At 49.4% G+C, this 13,838-nt stretch overlaps 1 protein-coding gene across 1 annotated transcript in view; it reads right to left on the bottom strand.

Annotated features, from left to right (window-relative positions):
• The window catches only part of CDH23 (cadherin related 23), a 194,755-nt gene that overhangs the window by 110,124 nt on the left and 70,793 nt on the right, over positions 1–13,838 (bottom strand). The window lies entirely within an intron of this gene.

Below are 13,838 nucleotides of genomic sequence, written 5' to 3' on the forward strand. Positions count from 1 at the left end.
CATTAAATATAGGAAGACTTAAAAAATAATAATAAAAAAAAGGCATTAAATGCACCACAGAACTTAACGTAAAAGTCAAAGTTGTAGTTTCCACAGCAACTACAACCTGGCCCGATTAACACAGGCATGAACAGTTACATCGTCATAAATCTGGAACTAATCTACATGCATAAAATATGCAGCTGAGTGCACAAAATCAGCAATGGCAAGTGCAGTTTGGCACTTCTTATTGTTTAACTTCACAGCGGGGAGAACAATTATCCATTTTTGGTGGAACAGCTGCATGTTCCTATGCAAATCTTAAAATGCATATTCTTGTCTCTCTCCAAAGGCAAGAGCACAGACAGACAAGCGAAAAGGCTCTGCTGGGGCCCCAGGCTGCAGGTACAGATGGATCATGACACCTTGGGCATGTCCCTCTGCTTGTGACGCAGTCAGAGCCATGGGAAGGGGGGACAAGGAGTTAAACCTCAAAAGGGAAGACAGCAAAGGTCACAGAAGCAAGACCGGGCAGCAGCTGGTTATAACCAGTTGGGATAATACAGATTATTTCTGCAAACCTCTCCTCAAGTCTCTGTGTTTTATTGTTAACTTCTTTCATACTAAATTATTAGTCCTCAGCTTACAGAGAAGTATCATGGAGTGCTGAGAAGATGGAGAGGAGGCTTGAGGAGAGTCAGAGCTTAGAGGACGAGGCACTGCTTCCCATAAAAACCTTTGCCAAAGCTGACCAACAAAACGGAGCCATTTTCAGGTTTCTTGGGAACCACGAAGCTTGCAGTGAATCAAAGGTTGTCCTGGTCACCAGGGCTCCATGCTGGCACATCTGATTTAACCAGTTTAACAGTGGGGCATGGCACCAGCAAAGAACCAAAGCCTCTGAATTTCCCCGCCCCAAAGGCAGGTAGCAGGATTTTGTACGAGGTTGGTCAGGCAGAGCAGGGAACCCAGGGCACATTCTGCAACCCACACTGACGAATCCGGGCTCTGGACACTCATCCCATGCACATCCCTCATGCTTCCTGCCCTTGGATCCAGCCATGCAGCACTGCAGGGATGCTCTGACACCTGAGCTCACCTCGGGTTCCAGCAAAACTCCACTTCCCTTTCATCAGTGTCTCTTCTGCTGAGGTATGACAGGTTGCAGCTCCATCCTAGGTTTTTCATTTCCTTTCTTTTTTTCCCTCCTCTAAATCAAGCTGCTATAGAAAGCCTCACAGGGCACGGCCTTAGGATTATTTTTTAAAGCACCTTCAAGTTTTTTGGTGATCAGCAGTCACAAAAGCATAAAAAGATAGAGCTAGAAAGGACCTCAAAAAAGAAACCTGTCTCCGTGCTACACCTAATTCATTCCCATCCTTAGAGCCTTCTAGTGATGGAGACACCACATCCTCCCCAGCCCATTTGTCCCAGAATTTTGCTGCCCTTTTCCTTACAGCTGCTCATTCTCTGGCATGCTGAACCAAGATCTGCCCTGCTGCCATGTAAACCCTTGACTTCGTGCCACATGCACGGCAACTTAATCCTGGCTTGTGCATTTGAACTGCTTGGGAACCAGGATTTTGTCATCTCAGGGCCGGGTGTGTTGGGATGGAGAAGTCCTTCATGGGAGGCTGTGGTGAGTGTTTGCTTTTTGAGCACTCCCAAGACACCTTTTCAGACACAACTAGAGCATCTCCCCACCCCTCTTGTAGGGCCACCTGCCTCCCCCAAGCTATCACCATCTGGGAACAGCTCCAGAGCATCCACAGCCTTCCTCTTGTGGCTGCCAGGGCACTGCTTCCACCACTGCACTCCGCATGCTCCAACAACCACCTTCTCAAATTCCTTCCCAGAGCCACTGAAGGTATCAGTGTCCTGACACGGAGCGTTAGAAATTAACCATTAACAGGGAGAGGCAGCACAAGAGTAGATGATGGGGGGTCTGGGGCATATTGTCCCTGGGAATAATAATATCCATACGGATAAAGCTGGCCTTGATGAATGTGTTTCCTCTTCTTTTTAAGTGCCCCTAGCCACTCCTTTTAATATGCAAATCTGCTCTGGTCACCCTTGATTAGGGGTCTGCTCCGCTGGCTGTGAAAGAGGAGAGCTTGATTTCCCCTGCATTGTATTCCATACAATAGCCCCAAAGCAGGCTTTGAAGGGAGTTCATCTCCTTGTCCTTCCAAAGGAGAAGCTGCCTGGAGGGACACAGAGGTCGCTGGCTCTGGTGCTGTCAGCTCTGGCCCTGCAGACACTGTCTGAGCTCTGACTTGGTGATTACCGTGGCTTCATCCTTATTTTACAGCTTTGCTGATCAGGTCCCTTCATTGGCCAGGAGACAGCCCGAGCCAAACAGTCACGGTGTCAGCTCTAGACAAAGATCTGGCTGGGCCTGGGAATCAGTCACAGGCTTTTACACCAAAGCATCTGAGGGGCTGGGAGGGACCCCAGAGCAGGACCTTGTTGGGGGCAGTGTGCACATACAAGCACGAGGGTGGGTGTGTGAGCAAAGCACGGTGTTGGTGAATTTAGGAGGGGTGCAGGAGGGCTTCCAGGCAATAGGAGGAGTGTTACAGGAGCATGAAGCCACGTAGCATAGATACAGAGAGGGAAATCACTGATATTGCCCAAAACACACAGGTCAGCGGGGATATTTCACTACTGAACACACATCCTTATTCACAACAGCACGCAGGTGAAAGGATGCAAAGCTGTTACTAAGGAGTGCTCTGTGTAATGCATCTTTTTTTCCCCAGCTCAAATTCAGGCAAAAAAGAAAAAATAAAATCCTCCCAAACCAGCAAAACCAGCTGTGGGATGCAGACATCCCATACCAGCAGTCCTCCAGGGAAAGAGGCTCATGCCCAGGCAGGCACAGTCAGGACTTGGAGGAATTTCAGACCCTCTGCCTTAAGAAGCATAAGAAAGACATGCCTTTAAAATCCTCTTGCCATTTTTGGGTGAAACAGACTCAGGATATTCCTCAGCAGGAAGCCAAAGTCTTTATTTCTCAAAAGATGCGGCCCATCATCTAAACAATGAAGCAAAACATCTGGATAAACAGAACTGCCTGGGGCTTGTGTTTGACAGTAAATACCAGACAGAGGACACAGCCCAGGGAGATGCCATTGGAAAGCCCTGTACTGGACCCTATTTCTGCATTTTCAGCATTTGGGCCACTTATAGGACTCTTCTGCATATTCCTCAGGGCTTTTCTTCATTAACAAAGACTAATTGTAGTTATGCTTATCTCACCAAGAGGCAAAAATAGCAAATTCTATCTTTTTTTTGTCCAGGCAGACAACAGCCTACAGGTGCTTGTGGGAAGCAGGTGAGTTTTCCACACAAGTCACCAAATTTTGTCACTTTTTAAAGCTTTCAGCTCCCTCCAGCAGCCTGCTAGGAAGCTCCATTCACCACGGAAAAAAGAACTGGTGAAAAACTGTGTCATATCATTAAATCTTTGTTACAACACCAGCAGATGTGAGATAAAAATAAACATGCAGACAGATGCCACCGTGGAGGAGGAGGAGGGCAAGCAGGAGTGGGACCTACTCCTGACCCATCTCCAGCATCACATCCTTCATCCTACGGCTCAGCAGGAGCAGCTCCAGCACCCAGAGCAGTTCCAGGAGTTAAAGGGCTCTGAGGTGCTGGGTAGCAAGGCCATTTGTGCCTCCCTTATTTTGCAATAAATGAGTAAGAAAGGTTCAAACTCTTATTAAAAAAAAACAACTTCTAGAAGAAGCTTGGGAGGGGTCCAAACCAAAAGCAGCAGCAGCCCAAACCTCTAATCATAAGGAGACCACTCTGCTTCAGGAACAAACAACTCTAAAATCCCTGTTCAAACACAGAAGGATGTTGCTGCACAAGGAGGAGGCAAAGGAGAGACCAAGACCTTACCTCTCTCTTACCAGTGCAGAGGTGAGGCAGCAGTATGTGTCTTTGAGCAACCACAAAGCATCAGGATCACAGAATGGGTCAGGCTGGAAGGGACCACAGTGGGTCATCTGGTCCAGCTCAAGCAGGGTTTGTCCAGAGCACACAGCACATGATTATGTCCAGACAGTTCTGGAATATCCCCAGTAAGGGAGACTCCACACCCTCTCTGGGCCATCAGTTCCAGCGCTCAGTCACCACACAGGAAAGAAGTTCTTCCTCACATTCAGGTGGAACTTCCTGCACATCAGCTTCTGCCTCTTGTCCTACTGCTTGGCACCACCAAGAAGAGCGTGGTCCATCCTCTGGACATCCTCCCAAGAAGTTGTGTTTTCATTCCAAAGCCGTCGTGGGTATGGCCCAAGCACTGCACATCACAACAAACACCTCCCCTGGGCTGTCACCTCCTGTGTGACCCTCAGCACAAGTGACCAGACACAGACACGCCCCATGTAAACCCCGAGAGCTGGGACACCAAACCCTTATGCAATATTCTCTGTAAAAGGGCAGTTAAGGCTGAAGAAGGGGTTACAGAAAAGGGACTTTTAAAAATATTTACATCTCTGGTCATACCTGTAGTCTTTAATATCTTATGAATCCTGCTGTAAAATGCATTAATGTTTTTGTGGCTGGGTTTTGGTAGTGGGGGGGGGCTACAGGGGTGGCTTCTGTCAGAAGCTGCCAGAAGCTTCCCCTCTCCCATGGAGCCAATGCCAGCCAGCTCCAGGCTGGACTGCCTGCCGCTGGCCAAGGCCAAGTCACTCAGGAGTGACAGTAACACCTGTGGGATAACATATTTACGAAAAGAAGGTTGTGGCGCAGGAAGAATTCCAGCCAGGGAAGAGTGGAGTGAGAACATGGGAACAACAAGGTAGACACCGAGGTCAGTGAAGAAGGAGGGGGAGGAGGAGCTCCAGGGGACAGAGTTGAAGCCCTGCAGCCCATGGAGGACCATCGGGATGCAGAGACCCCCCTGCAGCCCACGGAGGAGCCCATGCTGGAGCAGGTGGCTGTGACCCACCCCGTGGGAGGCTCAGGATGGAGCAGGGTCCTGCTGGAGACCTGCAGCCCGTGGAGAGGGAAGCTCATGCTGGAGCAGGTTTTTCCTGGGTAGGACTTGTGGCTCTTTAAGGTTCCTTCCAACCCAAACCATTCCATGAGTTTTTGATGTGTCCCACCAGGCAGGTTACATGGTCACAGCTGAAAATGAGGGGAGCTGGGCAGGGCACCTGAAAAAAGTCAGAGCACAATCTCCTCTTCGTCTGCCACCAAATGTTCCCCTCCAGCTGTGCCAGGGGAGGTTCAGATTGAACAACAAGAAACATTTCTTCATGGAAAGCGTTGTTCAGCACTGGAATGGTTGCCCAGGGAAGCGGTGGAGTCACCATCCCAGGAGGGATTTAAAAGACATGTGGATGTAGCACTTGGAGACCCGGTTTAGTGCTGAGTTAATGGATGGAGTCAATGATCTTAGAGGTCCTTTCCAACCTAAATGGTTCATGTGAACGAGCTCTTCCTTCACACAGGGCTAAAAGAGAAAGGCTGTTTGCAGAAAGCCCAGCATCCACACCATTTCCCCAGGCCTGCAGCACCTGCTCCCACAGCATATAAACCCCTCTGGCTGCCAGGCAGTTGCTCGCCCTGCTGAGGGAGCAGATTTGCACAGTGTTTTTGAGAGTTTTCCACCACAGCAAAACCATTTCACGGGCCACAGGCCGCCAACACTTTGGATGTGCCTTGATCCATCAGTCTCGTCCAGCTGGCCTGACACCAGGCGCCCTGTGGGCAAAGGGCTGAGAGGGGGAACATGTAGCGCTGACTTTTTTATAGCAGGGTCAGAGTCATGTAGAATAAAGGTGGGAGATGAAGGAGAGGAGATCTGGGAGTTAGTTTTTCAGATACTCCTGTAAATGCATCCATTTTTCCAACACACAGAGCGAGCAGCTGTGCAGCTCTTAGCCGCTGGCTGGGGTTAAACCATGACAATGTCCTTACAAGCTCTGGCTGGGCACTAGAAATGTTTATTTTGGTTCATCTGGGGCCGGTCCCTCCACGCCTGCTCACCCCCTCTCCAGTGGCTGGCCAGGCAGAGGACCTCCACGTGACCTCCCAGGGCAAAGTCACCCAGCAGAAGCTGGTGGGGATGATTAGGATGCCGATGCGCGCGTGCTGTACCCATGCAAATAATGTGGAAAAACGGCAGGCAATCTGGCCCAACAGCTGTCTGAAGGTCGGGGAGATGAGGCGACGCAGATGGACTGGGGGGCACCGCGACGGGCATGAGGGCTGGAGCAGCAGGCAGCTCTGATCTCAGCATCAGCACTAAAACAGCCCTGCCAGCCCTATTTCGGGTCCTGCTTCCCCCCCTGCACCAAGGTGGGAGCTGACCGCTCCCATCAGGAGATATTTTGCTGCTTCGTGCTCCTGTTATAGCTCTGGTCAACCTATTACTCTTAAATAATTCTCTGCTGCTGTTCCTGGTGGCTCTTTTCCCTCTCCCTGCCTCTCCACCGTGCAGTGGGGCGTGTGAAAGGAGCGCTGTGCTGCGCTAAAGCCGGCTCAGACATCCCTCTGCTCCAGGCAAAGGCTCTCCCGCTGATCCTGTCTCATCACAGGCGGGAAGGAAGGCTCAGTGCCTCTGGATCTCAGAGGTGCTGAGGAACAGAGCTGACACGGATTCCCAGTGCTCTCCTCATCCCTGGGCTGCCTGGGACAGATTTAAGTCACCTATCCCTGCCTAGGTCTCGCTGCAAGAAACAGCTGCAGGAGCAGAGTCAGAGCAAGTGCCAGCCCCTCATCCAGGCCCTGCCGACAGTTCAAACCAGCCCCAGGTTTTGGTTTCTATCCCTGTGCTCCATCTCAGGAGCCATCCCAACCGCCAGACTGGGTCCCTCGCTTGCATGCCAGCTCTAAATGCTCGCACGGATGTGCACAGACTTCCAATTCCTGTTTTCTTAATTGCACTTTTAATTACATTTATTAATTGCATTACCGCGCCTCCAAGCCAAGCAATTTCCAATTTTAAAGTTTGATTCTAAAACCTGATAATTTCCCTTTTTAAAATTTCTTTTTTGGTTGAAATTCAGCCCACCTTTCAATGAGCTCTCATTAATATGTATCTCCTGTTGCTATCTCTATTAAGTGACCTCCCTCATTATCGGGTGACACTGGCAAACGGCCACCGCAGAGCTATAATTCAATTGAGGGGCTTTTGAAAACACCATAAACACAGCTGGAATAGATGCACTATAGGAGCTGGAGAGGAATTCGCTGCTGGATAACCACACTCAGAGCCGAGAGCGCTTATTCCCGGCAGACATGGCCCAACCCAACGTACGGCGATGAAGAAAGGGACATCACAACCAACAAGCCCACATGGCAATGTGCCATGCTGGGAGGACAATGGTGAAGCAGCCACACACAGGAAAGGATGCTCTGGCATGCCATGGTATAAAGCTCCTTTGTTTTTCCAGCCCAGAGCTGTCCCATTTCCCACTGAAGATAACCCTGCCCTTGCCGACACGGAGCTTAGATGACTGATGGATGATGTGGCATCCCCAAAAACTGGGTGCACATGGTTCTGCCACCTCTCCACCAGTTGCTTCTGCAGCACAGATCCTGAGGGGTAAGCCCAGGAGGGGAATCCTAAAATGGTTCAGGTTGGGTAGGAAGGGACCTTAAAGATCATCTAGCTCCACCTAGAAAAAGCCAATCATTTCCCCCTGCCCTGGGAGGGGGTAGAAGGGTGGTGACACAATCACCACTTCACTGACTCAGTGCCAACAGCCAAATTTCATCAGAAAAGCCACATTTCTCTCCCCTTCCCCATGTCCAGCCTTCAAGGAGCAGGCAGGGCCAGAGCAAGGGCTGGGAGGCAGTCTATGCTTCCCTCCTCGGCTGCTATTAGGTCAGTCCCAGTTTTGGAGACAGCAGATGGGAGCCCAAGATGGTCTAATGAGACGTTTGAAAGTCAGACACAAGTGCCAAGAATGTGAAAACCTGTCAGTCAGAGAGCTCCTGGCTTCAGCAGCACCGTATCACTCCTACTGGTGTGATTTTCCTGCTGGAAGAGGGCATTTGGAGCCATTTCCCCCCTTGCAAGGGCACCCACGGCAGATGGCTCGGTACCCCTTTGGCTGTCCTGCTGCTGGAGATGGTGGGCATGGATCAGGTGGGTCCAGGTGGCCACAGCCAAGGTCTGGACTCCTGCACTGGCAGAGGTAGCTTTTGCTTAGGGAAGCAAATTGCGGAATCCAGTGAGAGTTTCCACTACCCCTCCCCTCGATATCAAAATTAGAGTAGCAAAGTCAAATCACCAGAGTGATTTACTGCTACCAGCCAGCATTCACTGTGGGGTGAGAGGAGAAATCCTTTTTCCAATTCCCTCTTGGGGGTGATGCCATAAACCGGACAGATCCTATTTTCTTAACGTCCTGTTTTGTTTTGCAGTTGCCACTAACTTCCACTTTCTGGCACCCCGTGGCAGCCCATCAGGTGATGCTCTGGATGGCAAATGACTTCCATTAAGGCAGAGTATTCATACAGTGCATTACAAATGAAACCCTAATGACAGGACACCGACAGTATCGCTCCTACTTGATATTAATTGGGTGCCACTTTCTTTTAATGGTACATTAATTAATGCGGAATATCAACGGAAGTCCACGACACCCACATTAATACAAATGAACTCATTATCATCGGTGTTACTACAAGAAATGACAAATAAATCTGTAACAGTGGGACACTTCAAATAATAGCCACGAATCATTAGGTATTGTCTTCATTTACACAACATATTCCAAATATATATACAAAATCTGTGGATGCTTATCTAGTCACACGTTCCTCTCCATGCCAGTCCTGTATCTGCTCTTCCCTGGCTCTCAAGCTCTCCTGAGTCACCTTGAAGGATCACCAAGGTGACCAAGGAGAATTGGGACTTGCTTTCACACCACCTCACCGCCTATCTCCTTCTCTTATCCCAGCACTACTCGCTATGTCCTTCTCTTGAATCTTCAAAAAACCCTCAGATCTACCACATGTGATCCATCTCTTGCCCTCCCATTCTAGCCAGGCATATAAGAAACCTGCCTGCTTTACCACCTTATTTATTTTACTGCTTATTTATCCCCTGTTCTGGTGGAGAAGCTAAAAGTCCCTTTCCCAGCACAGTGCCTCGCTTATGACCACAGAAGGAGCGAGTAAAGTCTCCTCAGAAAAGAAGGGAAACAAGCCCACAACTCTCTTGGAGCTCTGGGATTTGAAGGTCCCAAAGATCCATCAAAAAGAAACTCCTGCAAGAGCAGGTATCACCCTCAACACAAGCGAAAGCAAATGCATACAGCTGTGCTGACATAAAAAACACTTCCCTGTCTTCCCAGGCATGGCTTCATTACCAGAGGAGGGATCGATACCGGTTCAGCTCGGGTCTCATCAGGCTTTGCTGGGTGCTGAAACAGCAGATTCCAGCATGAAGCTCTTCTGTCGAGACATGTCTGGAGTGTGGGTACCCTCTCCCACGAGAGCTGGCACCCCAACTCCCTGTCTCCCACTGCCACAGGAAGAGGGGGACATGCCTGGGACAATGGAATGTGCAGGGAACAGCATTTTAAAATACAGTCTGTGAAGACTGACTCGTTCTCGAACTGCAGGAACAGCCAGGAAGGAGCAAGACCAAGTAAATCAGACTTACAAAAAAGACAGGGAAGCTTGCAATGCCAAGGAGGAGGATATGGGAAGAAAAGCATCGAGTCTCCCAGCTCATGCTGCATCCCAGTGTGACAACATAAGGAATGGCATGTGCCCCACGCTCCAAACTCCTCTCTGCTGTCAGGCACACTATGAAAGATGGGTTTATCAACACACAACACCCCACCTTTACCTCTTTTGACCCAAAATCTTCCTGCTACACATTGAATCCATGAAGCTTTGCCTCATTGTTGCCATCAGTGCCACCCTCACGGAGAGGGTCAGGCACCCTGAGGACAGCACCTGCCCTCTGCTACAAGCAGATGATGCTCATCTTTAAACTAAAAGAGGAGAGATTTAAGTTAGATGTAGCTCAGAGGGTAGTGAGGCCCTGGCACATGTTCCCAGAGAAGCTGTGGCTGCCCCATCCCTGGAAGTATCCAAGGCCAGGTTGGATGGGGCTTGGAGTAACCTGGGCTAGTGGAAGGTGTCCCTGCCCATGGCAGGGGGTGAAACTAGATGAGCTTTAAGGTCCCTTCCAACCCAAACCATTCGGGGATTCTGTGATCTTCCCCTGCACACACAGTTGTTTTTTTCACATCTTCTTAAGAGAGTGTTTTTTTTCCACCTGGGGAGAGCAGAGACCTCAGCCTGCAGCCCTGGCAGGAAAACTTGTGCAAGAGCTCCAAGGTACACTGTGAATAAGCTCCTGGTCCCCAGAGAAGGTGCCTGAGCATGGAGCATAAGGAGTCAACCTGCCTCAAAAGAAGAAGAAAAGGCACAAGTGGGAGCACAGAAAGGTTTGGAAAGCAAAGCAGCACCTTCTGTTGGGGCAGTCACTGATGTCCATCTCTGGAAGAAGGAAAGAGCATCCTTCATAACTAAACAGAGACTGAGGACTAACATTCAAAATTTACTGTGACTGTGCCAACCACAACCACACAGCCCCACACAGCAGGTATTTGTGAAGTGGAAAGGTAATAGCAAAGAAAGGGACAATAAAGTCACCAGCCTCTTGAGGACAGGGAGAGAGGCACATAACCCTCACCTCTGGCTACAGCACAGGAAGTTATAAAGCATCACTCACCTCGTAACTTTACCAAGAGTGTCACGTTTGGCACCAGATTAAAAGATTTAGATCCTACCCCTGAGGAAAGGCTGAACAGATCTGCTCCCAGCACCGCCCTCGGCGAGGCTGAGGTTTTCCATGCACGTGATGGGGAAAAGGCTGCTTGGAAAAGGATTTTTCTGAGGTACTGCCTTCCTTGCTTCGCACTCCTCCAGCTCATTTCCTTGCAAGGCTCTGTGACAGGAGCATCCCATGTGTAGGAGTGATGCACCTGAGCTCCTGGAGCAAGAGGAAGGGATGTAAACCATGGGATGCAGCTGTGTAGCCACATGGCCAGTGCTCTTCTATCCTGGTCAGAAACATGCCCTCCCAAGCTGCAATTAAAACACACAGGGTTCATTTGCAGCATTAAAACTGTTGCAACCATTCACCTTTGGGGTTGTTTTGGTTTGGTTTTGCTTTCCTCTAATCTAGGCTGGGATCTTGGAGCATCAGCTGGGATGTTGTGCTGCTTCCCTGTCCAGCAGGATTCCTAATGAAAAGGCTTTTCCCAGAGGACTCAGCTCACTGTCTGCATTGACTGGCATGTCAGGGTGCATTAAAGGAGCAGTGTTTTGGAATTCTCTTCAGTCACCCCAGGCCAAAGAGCCTTCAGCTCAGGGCAGCATCTGCCCAGAGGGAAACAGGCACAAACCCAGCTTAATCCCCTCAAACCTTGCAGGAGGAATGGGGTTAAGTCTATTCTTCTCACATGGATCACTTCAGTTCTCCTCTTCCCTTGGCTTTGCCCTCATTCACCGCTAAGAAAACAGATTATTTTCCCAACTCTGTTTCTTTAGCAACTCTGGCTTATAGGTTACAAATTTAAACAAAACTCACAATAATTACAAATAAATCAGTTTCCCCTCTCTTCTTCTACTGTTTCACACCTTCACTCACCTCCTTGTCATCACCTCATTGCCAATGTCTGGCAGGAACCCGCTGTCTGTCAGTCTTAGGCAAGCTCAAGTCTCCAAGCCCACCAAAGATTCCCTCTCCATCCCCTTCACTCTTGGAAAACTCTAGGAAAGCAAAGGCAAAAAGCCCCAAAGCTGAGGTGAGTGCTCTGCACCCCAGAAGTGCCAAACTCTCCTTCAGCAGCCCTGAAGCTGCGAATGAGGCACATCAGCACAAAGGCTGCAGGAGCTGCTTTGGAAGAGGTGGCTCCAAAGAGAGCAGGTGCTGGCAACAAGCTGATACCCTGGAGACACCACAGCTTTAAATACCTGCTCCTGCTGTCACAGCCAGCTTTGAGCCATGAAATCAGCTGGTTTTGCTCCTAAATCCCTGAGCAACAACCTGAGCAGGAGGTGGGGTGACCTTTCAAGCTGAGGAGACAGCGTGAGCTGCAGAGGGCACGGCGGGAACATCTGCAAGGGACAGGGTCAGGGCTGGTCACCTCATCGGTTAAATCACAGCACAAACAACCTGTTTCTAATGACAGTTTTCAAAAGCACAGCTTATCGAGTAGACCCACAAAAGAAATCATGTTGGACATGGCTTAGGCGCATCATCACGTTAAAAATAACAACTTTTTTCCTTTTCTCTCTTATTTCCTAAACCTCTCATCCCCAAGAGCAATGCAAGGCACCCAGAAACACCAGGAATCTTCTCCTAAAACCTGAGCTTCCCTTCAAACTCCCCCCTAAGCTTGATTTGGAGAGGGATGGTAGCAAAACCCCCCAAAACCTGGTTTTTTCTGCAATTCCAAGTATCTGCCCAAGGCCTCATAAACTCTGTGTTGAGGCAAACAATTTTTCTCTTTAATTTCTCCTGGTGTTGCCAAAGGAACCAGACTTTACAACCCAGCCCAAAGAACCGAGCACACTGTGAAGTCACATCAGCAGAGGGGTCAAAGCAATCCATCGGTGACACCAATTGTGTCAAGGAGATTTTAAAAATACCTTAAGTGGTTTTAAAAAATACCCGGTGTTTTATTATAAAAGCACTCGGTGTGTTGATTTTTTTGTTTTAACAGGGCCCCAGTCTCTGAGTGCCCCTGGTAACATCACAAGAACCAAGGCAATGGGGTCCTACAGCCTAACCACAGCACCTCCTGCAGGGATAATAAACCACTAAAAAGCTTAGAAAGCACCAGCGTGGACAGCACATTCCAGCAAGGGATCTCTGTTTTAAAGAACAGAAAAGTGGGGAAAAAGGAGAAAGAGAGAGAAAACAGAAGGGAGAAGAAAAGAAGCTGCATTTTGGCCCTTTCCTAGAAACACAGGGAGACAACCCCCTCCTTCCCTCTGCCAGTTCATCACGTCTTTTTGCAACCAGCAGAGGAGATCCCAGCTCTGCCAACACCCTCACCAGATCCAAGGAATTAACTTAAACTTTTGGCATTACCTGAGGGGGAAAAAAAAACAAACCTCAAACCCACACAACCCTGCAAAGCCTTCCTTGCTGAAACCATTCCCTTTCAGACACCGCGTTCGGTCCCAGCCATTTCCTGAGTGCTGACATCCCTCCAGCAGAGTCAGACCAAGCCTTGTCACATCACCACTGGCTGAGGGTGAGGGCTGGAAAAGAGTCAGGCTTATTTACCAGGGCAGGGAACAAACAACTCTGCGTCCCCCCGAGCCCTCCTGCTACAGCTCCCGCTCCCCTTCCCGCGCTGATTGCAGCCCCTCGTCCTTCTGCTGATTGCAGCTGATGGTCCTGGCTGGGTTTTGCCCTTCCAGACCAGCCCCTCAATTATCAAGGTCTGGTTTTTATAAGAGGTTTGGGTTTTTGACTGTTTTTTTAGTCCAGCTCGCGAGTTTATTTTTTGCTTGGGCTCTTTTCCTTCCCTGTCTGGATGTGCTGATGGATTTTGGCGCTTGCCAGAATTCAGCAAAACCAGGCTTGCTGGGTAGTATTAACTTCTAACCCCCGTGTAAAAATAGCTGCAATAAAGCAGAGTGAATAATATCAGCTTCACCTAATGTAACTTTGATTAAAAAGCGCTGCCCTCTTCATCACTCCTGGGTGGTAACTCCAGAGAAATGTCCTTCCCGAGGGCTGGAAAGCCAGCAAGGTCTGGGAGAGGATAGTCAGTATGACACTGGCACATTCCAGGGCTGTTGCTGAGCCCTACAGGGAAAGTGGAGGGAGCAAACTCAGAGGAAAAGTC

The sequence above is a fragment of the Manacus candei genome, unplaced genomic scaffold (genome assembly GCF_025592945.1).
Source record: "Manacus candei isolate 608988 ecotype Guabito, Panama unplaced genomic scaffold, ASM2559294v1 h1tg000050l, whole genome shotgun sequence".
NCBI classification, from domain to species: domain Eukaryota; kingdom Metazoa; phylum Chordata; class Aves; order Passeriformes; family Pipridae; genus Manacus; species Manacus candei.